At 34.3% G+C, this 15418-nt stretch overlaps 1 pseudogene; it reads left to right on the top strand.

Moving 5' to 3' along the window:
* Nucleotides 1-355: 355 nt before the first annotated feature.
* LOC121471534 lies at nucleotides 356-15114 on the top strand (annotated as a pseudogene).
* Nucleotides 15115-15418: the final 304 nt, after the last annotated feature.

The raw sequence follows: 15418 nt of genomic DNA, 5'->3' as shown, positions 1-15418 counted from the left end.
AAGAAAGTTTAAAAGTTATGATAAACATGCTCAAATATTTCAAGGAAAACATATTTAATGAATAATTTTAAAATAGCCAAAACAGTTATCTAAAGATGAAAATGCAATATCTGGATTATATATATTTCACCGAAAAATAGTGAGAGATACAACAATAAAAACTATGAAATAAAATCACAGAAATAAAATAGATGATGATAGAGAGATGATAGATAGATGATAGGTAGATAGATAGATCTGAACAAATCATAAATAAAAATTGAAACAGAAGTAGTTGGTCTAAGCATTTGGTGCTGGCCATTGTGCAAGAGAGACACCCTTGACTGGAGCTTCTAGGTAAGCTTTTTCTGCAAACATGTCTGACAAATCCTATTTGACTGTGATAGAGAAATATGATAAGTCAAACCTTGAAGAAGACAAAAATGCAAGAGATAAATCCACTGTCTTCCAAAGAAAACTACTGAACAGGAGAAGCAAGATGATGAATCATAATGAGACCTGAGCCATAGTATATACTGTACGTTCCACAGCATTGCCTTCCTCCCTACTTCTTTCAGCTATTTAAATTATAAGATGCAATGAAGCTGGATCAAGTTTAAGTGACTATGCTGCCCTTTTCTACATCAAAGAATCCAGAGCAACTGATAAGGCAGTGCCTCCTCTCCCACCAGCCTGTCTGGCTGGCAGAAAAGAAAAAGAACTTGCCTATTGGCAAAGGAAGAAGTTGGGTGAGACAGCAGGTAAATCTAGAGTAAAAATCAAGCTGTCCAAGGTGTCTTGCAGGCTATAAAATGCAGTGTAATCAGAGTGCCATTTTTTGTTGTTGTTCAAATGATTTTAATTATTGGAATGCACAAACTTTTTAAATATGCAAATAAAACGTTTTGAAACTTGAAGGAAGAAAAAGAGTAATTGGCCTAATCTAATCCAATTTAAATGATATGTGTAGTTACTATTCCAGAAAGAGAGAAAAAGGAAAAGACACTAATTGAGAAAATAATAACCAAGCTTTTCCAAATGAAATAAAAGTTATAAATCCAGAGTTCCAAATAAACAAACAAACCAGTGAAATAAAGGTTTGTATGTAAAGATATTAAGGGAACATCAAAATGAAAATTAAAAATACTATAATTTGTATTTTTATATTATATCAATTATTCTTGATCAGTTTCTTCATTGGTTTATACATTTTATTAATTTATTCAGAGGACCTATTTCTGATTTTTTTCTCGATTTTTTCCTTGATAATTTTTTCTTCTCCTTAGAATTTAACTTACTTTAAGTGTTTTTTAAACTTATGTTGGAAAGCTAGATCACTGATTTTAAACGTATTTCTTTTCTAATATAATAAGTACATTAAAGATCTTCCTTTAAGCATTGCTATAGCTGTACCTTCCCCAATTTTGATACATGGTTTTCATTATTATTCCATTCAAAGTATATTCAAAATACATTCTATTCCCTTTTTCTAATATTTTATTTATTTATTCATGAGACACAGAGAGAGAGAGAGGTAGAGATACAGGCAGAGGGAGAAGCAGTCTCCATTGAGGGAGCCGGACATATGGGACTCAATCCTGGGACTCTGGGGTCACACCCTGGGCTGAAGGCAGGCGCTAAACCCCTGAGCCACCCAAGGATCCCCACATTCTATTTTCATATGGGATTTCTTCTTTGACAGGTATGTTATTTAGCATGGAACTTTATGATTTATAGATACATTAACATTGATTTTTTTTTCAATCCTACTGTATTCAGAAAATGTATTATGGGGCACTTGAGTGTTCTCAGTTGGTTAAACATTTGACTCTTGGTTCTGGCTCAGGGTCTTGAGATTGAGCCCCAGGTCTGGCTCCATGCTGGGTGCAAGTTTGCTTGAGATTCTCTCCTGCTTCCTTTGCCCCTCCTCTTACTCACTCTCTCTCTCTCTCAAACAAATATATAAAATCTTTAGAAAAAGATTTTGCAAAAACCTATTTTATGGTCCATGATATTGTCTGTTTCACTTGATAAGAATGTGAAATACAGAGTTGCTCTTTGGAGTTATCTGAAAATTTTGGTGAAGTAAAGAATAAACGTTGAGAAATATAATGACTGAAAATGACAATAGGAAACAGAAGAATGTGTAGTGATAGTCTAGAAAAATAGCACTAATGGAAAATGAGACGCACTGATACTGAATATTAAATCATGCTGAAAGCCATGATTTTCAGGGCAACAAAGCACTTGGGCATGTGTGTGAACACACACATGCACACACACCCACGCACACACACACACACACACACACATCAGCTAGTACCTCTCTGGTAATTAATGTCACATGCCCTAAATCAGCAATGCTGTGTTCCCCAGGGTTATATTTATTAGTCCCCTCTTCTTTTCTTTTTTTTTTTTTTTTTTTTTTTTTTTTTTTTTTTTTTTTTTTTCCCCTCTTCTTTTCAAACTTAATGTTTTAATCCACTTATTTTACAAATTGTCCAGCCCTGAGTGGAATCCCTATTTTGAATCTTTTTTAAAAAAAGATTTTATTTATTTATTCATGAGAGACAAAGAGAAAGAGGCAGAGACATAGGCAGAGGGAGAAGCAGGCTTCCTGTGGGGAGCTCAATATGGGACTTGATTCCAGGACTCCGGGATCACAACCTGAGCCGAAGGCAGATGCTCAACCACTGAGCCACCCAGGTATCTCCCTATTTTGACTCTTAATAACAATGATCAAATGAAGACATTATATTGTTTGACACTTCAGAGAAAAAAAAAACTTAAAATGTGTCTACTTTCCTATAATCCCTGCTCAACCCACAACTTTGGCTTCAAATAGTTATTTATCTACATTGAGCACATTAACCTTTTTTTCTATTTCTTGACAATTGGTTTTGAACATTTCCATTAAATATGCATGATTTCAATACACATACACATTTCATCTCACTTTCAACAGAGTTTTATGGAATAAGTGAACTATTTCCATAAGTGCCTCTCTCTTTTTTTATTAGTTTGTTGGTTGATTGATTGTTTTTTTTTTTCCTTTCTGGATTATGGCACATAGAATTTTTTTTGTGTGTGTTTTGGTATTGGGTCTCAGAGGCCTAACTAATGGCCTCTTTGTGATACAAAATGAAATGGTATTTCAGTACAAGGGTAAACATTTTACAGACATTTTAACCTATCGTGTTCACACTCCTCTTATAATGGTGCATGTTCAAGGTAAATGTCAGTTGTTCTAGGGATTTGTATTTAGTGATAGATTGCTTCAAAACTTGTAATTTTGAAGTTTAATTAATTTGGAATATTCCTAAAGGGTTAAGTGTAGGACGCTTCTTGCTATTCATGGCATATATCCCCAATAAATCTCTTTCTTTAGTACCACATAAGAGAGTGGTACTGAGGTATCAGAGGTACCTCAAACATTATATGTCTAGGAAGAAATTCCGTCTCACATCTAATTTTCTGTTCTTCCTGTGGGCTTCACATCAGTAGTTGGAGTCACTATCACTCTGTTGTCAGAACTAAAAATCCTAACACTGAATGTTTGTCACCTCAAAATTATTATGTTGGAACCTAATCTCCAATGTGATAGTATCTGGAGGTAGGGCATTTGGGAAGTGATTAGATCATGAGGTCAGAGACCCATGAATGAAATTAACGTCCTTATAAAAGAGACCTCAGAGAGATCGATTACTCCACCCCTGTTGCCATGTGAAAACACAGAGAGAAAGACAAATATCTATGAACCAGGAGGTGGGATCTCACTAGACACTGAATCTGCCATAAAACTTGATTTTTCACTTTCCAGCTTCTAGAACTGTGAGAAAGGTTTGTTGTTCAGAAGTCACCCAGTCTATGGTATTTTGTATGGCAGCTTGAAGGGACTAAGACATAGTAATTATTCTTGATCCCCATATCATCTTCATTTTAATAACCAAGTATCTTAATATCATTCAGATCCATCAAATCTCTTTACATTATCTATACCTACCTTCAGTTTGTCACCCTCACTCTCACTTAGCTTATTACTGGAGCCTACTAGTTGTTCTGCTCCTGATTTTACTTTTCACCAAAGCATTCTGCTCTCAGTTTTAATTTTTTTTTTTAACCAAATCTTTCTGTATCTTGAATCTAGAGTGATAAAAAAAATATATCAAACTGATCATGCTTCTTCCTTTTTTAAACCGTTGCAGAGGCTTTTTATTGCTGATGAGAAAGGGTCAAACTCCTTAGCCTGACAACGTAAGGCCCTTCGCCATCTGCCTCTTAGACTTTCCTCTATATCCACTTTATCTGAAACTCTTGATGACACTTCTTGCCCCTATCTAACCTTTAACTCTCAACTCCCAAGCTATGTATTCCAATCACACATATTTTTTTGGAATTCCAAAGAGGAGCTATGTTTTCTTTGCTTCTAGGATTGTATGAGTGGTATTTCATGTTCTTAGAATACCATTTTTTTTTCCAGATGACTACTTTTATATCTATCTCATATTACTCATTTGGTCATAATTTGGGTAATTTGGGTTTCTAGCTTATTTGTTTCAACAGTATCCCACTATGGTTTTATTATTTACTCCTTTAGTAATCACTTAGCAACATACTTATTTTACTTCTTTACATGTTAAGCTACTCGAATGCACAAATAATGTATTGCTTATTTTTTTCTACATCTAGCTCCTACTTTTATCAATGCATAGATAGATACAAGAAGGAAAATGTATCAAATGCTGCCATCAGTTAACTCACCACCTAAAGGGGCATCTTTGTCTTTTTAAGGATCCATCCCATAATAAAATACAATTCCAAAATGTATGTTAACTATAGGATAGAGTTATTATCATAAGATGGAAATAAATATTCTAGGCTCAAAACTTGTATTAAAATTGCAGTAGAAAAAAATTGCAGCAGGAAACAGTTGAACTGGTATCAACCATGAAATCTCAGATATATCATTTCCTTATCATGACAAAGTGTATCCCTCTAAACTGTATGCTTGCTATTTCCTGTCAGTTCAAAAGAGGTCTCTTGACAGCTGAAAAAAGTGCAAGAAAAGTGAGAGAAATAGGTACACTGCAGTTATTTACATTGTCATGGATTATCTATCATTTTGAGTGTCTTGTGCCAGAACAGATCTGTAGTGATAAAATATTGCCGGATACTGACAGAAATGGATAAAAGGGCTTCCACCCTTTACCAGTGTATAGCCTGGTGCATGTGCCTCGACCATTCTCAGCTGTACTTCACTAGTTTCAGGATTAGGATGGATATATGACCCATGCAGTGTGGTTGTAATGATGATTAAATTCAGTGAAAGCAGAAAATATTTGTGAAACTTAGTACTAACTTGTGCTCAGTAATGTTAGCTGATTAACATTATTAAGAATGAGACAATTATTTCCTTCTGTCTCCACACTCACCAGGCAATTCCCTTAAGACCTTCTGGAAGATCATTCTCTTAACATATTTCAATCCCTGCCCTTCATTCCTTCACCCCTAGGTCTCTATCTGAGCCTTGACCAGAGAGAAGCCTTCCAGCACCTCTGTTGAAGCTTTCATATGGGAAGAAAGGGGGAAAATTTGAAGACATTTTCCACCACATTTCCACTCCCACCCCTCCTGCATTGTGCCACACCCCTATCTTCAAACTGTCCCCAACTCAGGATGCTGAGAACTGCTGAAGCTTTTTGTTTCAGGCTCCCTCAAAAGGGAAGGAGTATGTGCAGTCCACCTGACTTGCAACACTTCATTCCATAGGATAAAATGCAAGACTTCTGTTGACTTTTCTCCAGTTTTAGCTTTTTGCTTATACACTGGCAGCGAGTGATTCAAGTCTTACCTTTTTAATTTCTGACTTGCTACTTTAGCTGGTTACTATGACATCCTATAGTTAGCTCTCTCCCAGGTCCTGAGCTCCTGATGCCAACTAAAAGAAAATCAAAACCAGAGGTATATACTTTTAAATTTCTGTATTTAAATAAAATTACTTTGAACAACATGTAAAACAAAACAATATGACTTACTTCATGGATATTTTTTATAAAGAGCATCACATAAAATACAGATTTTTATATTCTGTAACATTTATTAAAAGAATACAATTGCAATAAGTTGCAATAAGCATTTATTCTGGTTTAAAGTTGATATATGCATTTGGATCTTTTGTAAGAATAATATACATAACAAAAAGTACACACCTTCCAATTAATAAGAGGGGAAAAGCTTTCTTATGAGAGCCCATCTATGATCTTCATACATTTGTTATTTATTAATTTAAGAAATTGATATTCAGTCTAAAAACTTTTTCAGTTGCTCTTCTTATTACTGGATACATAGTTGTGAAGCAAGAGGGAAAATACCACTTACCTCATAGTTTTTTTCATTTGAGGGGAATGTAAAAGAATGTTGGAACTCAGTTGTAGTCTGTTGATGAAAGCAGTAGCAATCTAGATCTCTTATCTCCCCAAGGAGAATGTAAAATAATTTGCAGCTATGGTTTTGTTTGCTTATTTGTTTCATTTTACCATTACAGTATCAATAGGAAATTGGAGGTGCAAAATACAGAGTTGTGACTAAGGTTTAGGGGATTTACAAAAGCATATTCATGATTAAACATCAAATCTGACATTTTTCTTCCTCTATGATTATTTTCCTTAAGTTCTCCACTGTAGAAAAAACTATAATGCCTGTAAACAGAAAGATATAATACCTGAGTCTTGATATTTTTCTGCTCCAGCCACTCCGAGACTTGCTCAGTAGTCTCATTGATAAAGTTGCATTTGGCTGAGTTAGAGGCTATGGGGTAAGTACAAGGACTCACCCTCACTTTGAAACTTTGACATTTTGTGTATCCTTATAAATGCAAAGTAGGAAAGTGTTTCAATTAAAGGTTTCATGAACAATTCTAAAACCATAATTTAAAAACCTAAGTCGAAAGTATTTCTTTTGTTATTCAACACATAACCTATTAGAACAGGCTTTTCTTTCTATAAAGAACTGATTTTTAATCAAATACTCAACATTTGTAGAGTAATTTTTTTAAATGAGCAAAGTAATTCCATCATTCTAATTATACCTTATTTCTGTGATTACATTTTTCCTACAGTATGATTTTTAAAAATCTAATTTTAAACCCTTTGATACATATGTATATGTATTTATACTTCTTATTAAATTGTGTGTATACAATTATTGATATCATTGGAAGTCATCTGATTGAGTTATACAAAGGTTTAAAACTGGCCAATTTGTAAATTTGTCTATTATTTATGTTTATTTTCTATAAAAATCTGTTATACATAACTTAATATTCTATGTTGACAGGCTTGATTATCAAAATAATCAGTAATTTTAAATTATTTTCTTTTGATATAAATAATCTATCTTTGGTTTGCATAAATTAAATTATATAAATAGACTTATATTTTACATATACTCAAATCATTAGGTTTAGTAAGTATTTTGTATAAACATCTATCTTTTTGTTATGGTAATTATCAAGTCAAAATGACTATGATGTGGAATTTTATTTATAAATTATTGCTGGTTTTATTTTAATCTAGTCTCAGATACTTGTATTAAAGACAGCATATTTATTAGGTCTTTTTTCTTTGCAGTTATTTTTTTATATTATTTATCTACAAAACATAAATAAAGAACTTTTAGAACATTTGTTGGAAGGTGAAAAAAACTATTTCTTAGTATAAGGCATTTTTAATTTCAGATTTATTTGTGCAAAGGGTTAAGGTTATGTGAATGTCATCTCTTTATGAAGTACTGCACTCTAGTTTTATTAGTAATTCCCCTCTGCATCAAATCAAACACTACATATGGTTATAACATTGATTTCTTAATTTTATGAAAATTGCCCTACCAACAGCTGGTCTCTTGAACAAATGAATATGTCAATGGCTGATTACAGATTAATGATATAGCTATTCTTCAAAGGTACACCAATTCACATTCAAATTTAGCCTGATAGTAGTTTAGAATGCTTATTTAAAAGGAACACTCTTTAACTTATGCATTTAAATATTTTTATTGATATAGAACTGAATGCTTTTGAAAACATAACATACACACTTCAGAGGAAAAAAGGACTGCAAGAATTTAAATTTAGGATTATTGAAAAGCACATCTGCTTTGAATGTAATGATTTATTAAAACCAGCATGATGCAACTGCTAATCAAATTTCCTTGAAGGCATCAGAAAATACTACATTATCATACAAGCTTATTTAGGATCTGTTTTTAAAACATGCAACTTGTGAAAATTTAAAAGTTGAGTTAAAAATCAGAAAGTGTTCTGAAATTCCTTTTGCCAAGTACATTTGGAAGAATATGTATTGTTATGCATTTTTTTGTTATGCATTTTAAACAACACAGAATTCTAATAATAGCAGTGGTTTTCTTACATTTTGGAATACAATAATAACATTATTTTGCCACAACAATTTCTGAAAAGGGATGTTCTCTTACCTCTTCACTTCTCTGTCCGTCAGTTACTGTCATAAATGATCCAGCTATTTGTCAACTGTATATTTGAAAAATATCTTTTATATTGGGTCCAATGGTTAGGTAAGTAATGATGAAAGCAATAAATAGGATAAAATTAACGAATATATCTATGCTCAGTATTAATACTTAGAATATAAGCAGTGTGCCACTTCTCAGTTTTGAACAATTTTGCTTTATTGTATCATTATGATTGGTATTATTATGATTGACTTCACTGTGAAAGATGAGCTTCATTCAAAAGTCACATCACCTAACATTAGGTTTGAGGAAAACTTAACTGATATTAAACACACAATGTATCTAATGTATTTGGTAAAAAAAAAAAAAAAAAAAAAAAAAGGCCTCCAGAACTGAGAACTCTCTTAAAAAGTGCAATTGATGTGCTCCAATAGAAGCTATTTGTTTGTTTTCTTCACAAAATTAGTATTTTGTGAAGAAATTGAAATCATTTCAATTTCTATCAGGTTTTTTTTAAGATTTTATTTATTTATTAATGAGAGATGGAGAAAGAGACAGAGATACAGGCAGCAGAGAAGCAGGCTCCCTGCGAGGAGCCCAATGTGGAACCCAATCCCAGGACCCTAGGATTACAACCTGAGCCAAAGGCAGATGCTCAACCACTGAGCCACCCACGTGTCCCTACTATTAGTGTTTAAATGTCCATTTAAACAAATCTGTAAGTTTGGTTCCTGGAGCACAAGTTTATTTGGTCACACAATTTTCTACAATTTAATCCTAGCAATACCAAAAGCATCTGCTGAGATCATGAGAGCATTTTAAGAAAATTAAATATACTAAAAATACAGGGTATTATGTAATCTTGTCTTACAGAAAACTAATTCTTCTAAGGGAGTATTAGGCAAGTCCCCACAAAGTGCTCAAACTACTGTGTAATATACACACTCACACAGACACTCAAGTTAGTAAAGTTACCTATGAGTTCACAGGCTACCTGTGCAGCAATTAGGCTTCATAACCCAAGCGCTTAAACTCCTTTGGTCTGAAACACTGTCTAAATGAGGTGACTGAGGAACAGGGAATAAAATTTGCTCAAGGTCCCACAGTAACTAAGTCACCTAGCCAGAAAGACACAATTAAAAGATAAATAATGAAAAAATAAATAAATAAAAGATACATAATGATTAAAGCAATGCTTAAAATTGCATGAGTTGCTAACCCTTTATTTGAGGGCTTTGCAAGAGTATTACTTTTCCGACTGTTATAAAGAATGGGTGGCTTATAAACAAGAGAATTTTTCACTTTTCTTGAGGCTGGGAGTCATGATCAGGAGCCAACACAATCAGGGTCTGGTGAGGACGCTCCCCCAGGCAGCAAATTGTTGACTTCTCCTTATATCCTTGTCTGTCACACAGATGACAGCTGTAAGAAGAAGCAGGCTCTTCTTGACTTTTATATGAGCACTAATCACATTCATGAGGGTCCCATCCTCATGACCTCATCAAAATCCTAATTTGAGGGATACCTGGGTGGCTCAGCGATTGAGTGTCTGCCTTTGGCCCACGGCATGATCCTGGAGTCCCAGGATGAAGGTCCACGTCAGGCTCCCTGCATGGAGCCTGCTTCTCCCTCTGCCTGTGTCTCTGCCTCTCTCTATCTCTGTGTCTCTCATGAATAAATAAATACAATCTTTAAAAAATAAAATAAAGAAATTCTAATTTGATGAGCTTGCCATAAACTCCATTTCTGAATTCTATCACATGGAAGGTAGGGTTTCAACATGAATTTCAAAGGACAAAACCATTCCGTCAAAAACAGTTCCTATTCTATACATTAAAAACAATGTAAGAACATTAGGGAAAAGTAGTGATATTAATTATACCATTCTTGTAAAATTAGATCTAGCAAACATATAATTAATATGATTCAAATGTTAGGACTAGGACATTAACTAATGCTTAGAGCACAAACTAAAAAACTATTGACTAATGTTTTCCTTAAAAACATAACATGTTCATCACTTGGGCTATGGAGCTGGGATTGTATTTTCATAATTTTTTGGGTCTCTTAATATTTTTTAGAAAACTAGAAAAAAATCACTTGCAAGCATAGGAAAAATAATTTAATTACTAAAATTATTTTTATGCATATGGTTATTTATTAATTTAATATTTCTCACTTGGACTAGAAATAACTATAAAAAATTCTTGTGTTAAATATACAGCTGCATTTAATGCTTTCCAACCTATTTTCCTCATTCTTAATGTTTTATATTTATGCAAATATAATTAATACAATTAAATAAGCCAATGATACACAATAATTCTTAGCATTCTAAAATATTTATAGTTTTCATCAAATTAGTACTTATTTCAATGGCTTTACTCTAGTAAGAAATATTCTAAATAGTAGAAGTTTTAAAAAGCTTGATACTCAAGGAAAAATATGTGTTCTGAGGAAATTAGGAGTGGAAAAAGCAGATGAATAGAATTAGAAAAATTTTACATCTAAGGTATCATATATAGCTTGTTCAAAAGCTGGTAACAGAGGGGTTTTACTATGAAATATATTCTCAGATTTTTTTTGTATATTCTCAGATTTTTAATTTACTACTTTTGAGAAAAACTTTACTAATAAATATAAGGGACAAATTACCCCCAAACTATTAGGTAATCATTTACTTTTTCTCCCAGAAAAGAACATATTTATATTTAAGTTAAATAATGATAATTTCCTCAAGAATAAAATCAACATAGATATTTATTTTTTAAATTTTCAATTAATTTATTTTTTAAGTTGGCTCCACATCCATTACAAAGCTCAAAGTTATCACCCTGAGATCAAGAGGCACATGCTCTGCTGCCTGAACCAGGCTGATGCCCCACACTACAGATATTTATAGTCACATGATCTACATAGAAGTTATTTCCTTTTTATTTCAATGATATATTACTAATATTTTATCATACATTTATATTTGCAAAATTTCTTAAATGGATCTTTTACATCACCTTATTATTAGTCATTACTTCCTGTAATATGTGAAATAACTTATTTATAGGATATCATGAACTTGTTAAGTATGGGAAACTTTGTATTTTAAAATTTAAAATATCCAAAAATGTACACGCATGCAACCTATATTAATATTAAAATAATTTGGGACACCAGGTGGCTCAGCGGTTGGGCCTCTGCCTTCAGCTCAGGTTGTGATTCCAAGATCCAGGATCGAGTCCCACCTCCTTCTCCTTCAGCCTATGTCTCTGCCTCTCTCTCTCTCTCTGTGTCTCTCATGAATAAATAAGTAAATCTTTAAAAAAATATTAAAATAATTATAATGCTTATATTTTACACACTCTTACTTTTCTGAAACCTTACACATACGCATTTCATTTAACAAGGATTAAAATGCGTAATTTGTTTGTCCAGGACATTTAATACACAGTTTGTACACGTAAAAAAGAAACTATATAAAAACTAATTATGTGATTTTTATATTGACTAATGTTAGTGCTTTAATTTCTTTTTTTTTTCTTTAGTGCTTTAATTTCAATGTAAGAGCACTTTGTATGAATCAACTGCCTTGTCTTCATCTGTTCTGTTTCTTCTTGGATTCTAAGAGTTCAATCTTCTTCTCTTATGCCTTGGGAAGTACCTAAAGTGCTTCCTTCTTAGCCAGTGTAAGCAACCCAGAATTTCCAATAGGACAATATTCAAACAGTTGAAATAAAACAGAATGCTTCATAGACTTTCTTACAAAATCAGCAATGAGAACAAAAGAATGATGCGTATGATTTCCATGAATATAATAGAACTTAAAGTGTTAGTAAAAATCTTTTCACATGATTGCACTGAAATAAGGTATTTTTTGTTTGGTTGAGAGGAAAAAAATACATTGGTTTTATTCACTGGCACTCATGCAGTTCACATCCATGGAGGACTTTTACTCCTTACTTGATAGAGAATGAATGAGATTGTGTTATATTAATAAGAGAATGACAAGCCTCTCTTCCGCATATCTACTATTAAAACACTGTTCTCACCATTGAGTGATATAATTCAACAGACCTTGATATTTGCCTTTTCTAAATAAACTATCACATGTAATTCTATTATTTCTTAAATTATTAATGGATAATAGTTATAGAAATTATCAATTTCTTCCATTTGAATTAAATGTCTTTGGTGTAACTCAAAGATTGGCTCTGTAAATACCCTAAGACTGCTAAGAGAGAAGGTATGCTTACATTCATTCAATTTCTTTAATCTTGATACTAGTATGGGCAAAGAATACACCATTTTTCAAGTCCATGTTAAAGCAAAGATAAGAACTGAGAGAAGTTTTCTAATTGATTAGTCCATAAATTTTACACTCTGCACGAATTATTCATGTTTTCGACTTCTCATCTTGTTTTTCATGCTATTCAGTGTTTTGTCTTTTTTTTTATCTGCTCTCTGTCTAAGGAGACCAAACTGAACAAACAGCATCATTGGAGCAGCCATGTTTAGTGGTTTGCTGTTTTTGTTTTTTTTTTCATGACAGAAAGTCATTTCAACCCATCCATGTGGAGAGAAGATGGGAGAAATCTCCCCAAACTCAGATTTGAGAGATAGTTGGATCTGTGGAAAAGATAAGAACTAACAGGAGCTATAACATACACTCTTGCTATTCCCAGAACTTTGGCAAGATAGAAAAAAAAAAAAAGTACAGAAATACCCTGATCTGTTTATTTGGCCTTCAGGTTTCTTGCTAGAACCTACTGCTAGCAAATAGATACAAGAATGCCAACATGAAGCTGGCTGATTGTGGTCTAGACATTGTAGTTTTCTTTGTTTTTGTTTTTGTTTTTCCCAGTTCTGGTATTTTTATTTTAGGAAACACACTGAATCAAACAGGTTAGAGCTACTGCTTCCTTGTTCTGGGTATTTCTATCCTCCATTTCAAAAAACATACAGTCAAATCTATCTTCATCCATTCTGTGAATGAAGTAATAACCAAACATGATCACTGGTTACTTCAAAAGAACCATTTAGGCAAAATCCAAAAATTTTAGTCCTGTTTCTACTTTATGCCCCCTTTGCTTGACTTGATATGTTATACTTTATTTCTTCTCCTATAGAGCCTTTCAGTAGCCATCAATCTGAAGAATTCCTTCTGCTGCCACCTACCAGTTTATCTCTCTGCTGCAAGCAGGCTGGGCTGTGCCTGAATCCAAACCACTGCATTTACCATTCATTATACAGCTGCATTATTGGGGGAAGGCGAGTTCAGAAGGGCACTGACCCCGAAAGTTCTCAACACTTCTCTCTCATCATCAGGAAGGGGGAAGAAGGAAAGTTCTTTTCTTTAGTTTGCTTGTTTTTGTTTTTTTGGCTCCTGAAAAGGATTTTGCATTGGCCTCACAGACACAGAAGGAGCCATCATCTTTCATCAAAAGGTCAATGCCACACACATCCATCCCCAGGATATTAGACATCTGGATACCTAGCTGCTTTCCTTGTTCACTCAATGAGCACATCATCCCCACACCACCTAGTGAGCAGTTGCTTTGCTTCCTTCCATCTGTTGAACAACATAACATGGTGCCAACTACACGGCCTCCCACAACAATGAAACACACATCCCTGCTGTAAGAAGAACAGCAGGCTTGGTTTAATTTTGATGGCATCCCTGGTTGTTTGTCCCTTGAGGCCTTGAGGAAAAATCCCTGTGGAAAACCTGTGGTTAACCGGGCCTGTGGAGTCATCTTGTATATCCTTCTGTTGGGAAATTCTCCTTTCTTGGATGAAGATCAGCACAAGCTATATCAACAGATCCAGGCTGGAGTGTATGATTTCTCATCACGAGAGCAGGACACAGTGACTCCTGTAGCAAGAACATGATTAACCAGAACTGACCATAAAACCCCACAAAATGCATCACACCACAACAGGCTCTCAAGTAGCCATGGGGATGCAAAAGATTCCCCAGTGGCCTCAATGATGCATCATCAAGAGCCTGTAGAGTGTTTGTGCAAGTCCAATGTCCTGAAAAAACTGAAGAGTGTTATGCTCATGACAATGCTTTTCTCTAGGAACGTTTCAGCTGACAAAAGCATAGAATTAGAAGTCAAATGGTGGTGTAAAGTACCAGAAACCACCATGCTGTATACAGTTTACGGATGGCATCAAGAGCTCCATAGAAAGCTGCACTGCCACCATGAAAGATGAGGACATCATAGGGCACAAACAGGAGGTCATTAAGATCATTGAACAACAGATAGAGGTTGTTAACAATGGGGTCCTTGAGACCTACAGGAAGATTAGTGATTTAATCCTTACATTTTTTTTTTGAGCCCCAAGCCCAGTATAATCTCGCAGAGATGGACTTCCATAAGTCTTACTTGGAGAATCTCTTACCTCAAAGCAACAAGCCCATTCACACTGCCATCTTGAACCCACACATCTACCTCATTTATGGATGCAGCTTGCAACCCCTACATCCACCTCACCTGTACCTCGATGTGCAGGGTCAGCCTCTCCCCAGCCAATTGGGAGACCACAGTCTGGCAATCTTGGGATGGTACATGGCTCAGTGTCCTCTATCACCACTACAGTGAGCTGAGGCACAGAGGCATTAGGAGATGCCAGCCAGCCAGAGATCACTGAGCCTTTGCAGCCACTGCTTCTGGAGGACCTGAGTGACAGAGGCACAAACCATTTGAGGCTTAAAACCAATTACAAAGTAGTGGCAGTCAAGGCATGCTCTTGTATGCAACCCTCCCATCTGCCCTTTTTGTCTATATCTGTTCTACTGAGGTATTTTTTTATAGTTAAGGTGAAAAAAGGGAAAAAATATTGTTTAAAAAATGGAATTCATATGGTAGTTATATTTTTAATTTTTTGAGGAACCTCCATCCTGATTTCCATAATGACTGCATCAGTTTATATTCCCACCAACAGTGCACGAGGG

Source organism: Vulpes lagopus, chromosome 11 (assembly GCF_018345385.1).
Source record: "Vulpes lagopus strain Blue_001 chromosome 11, ASM1834538v1, whole genome shotgun sequence".
In the NCBI taxonomy this organism is placed as follows: domain Eukaryota; kingdom Metazoa; phylum Chordata; class Mammalia; order Carnivora; family Canidae; genus Vulpes; species Vulpes lagopus.
Note: the sequence above shows the minus strand (reverse complement) of the source record. Positions and strands in the feature narration are given on the sequence as shown.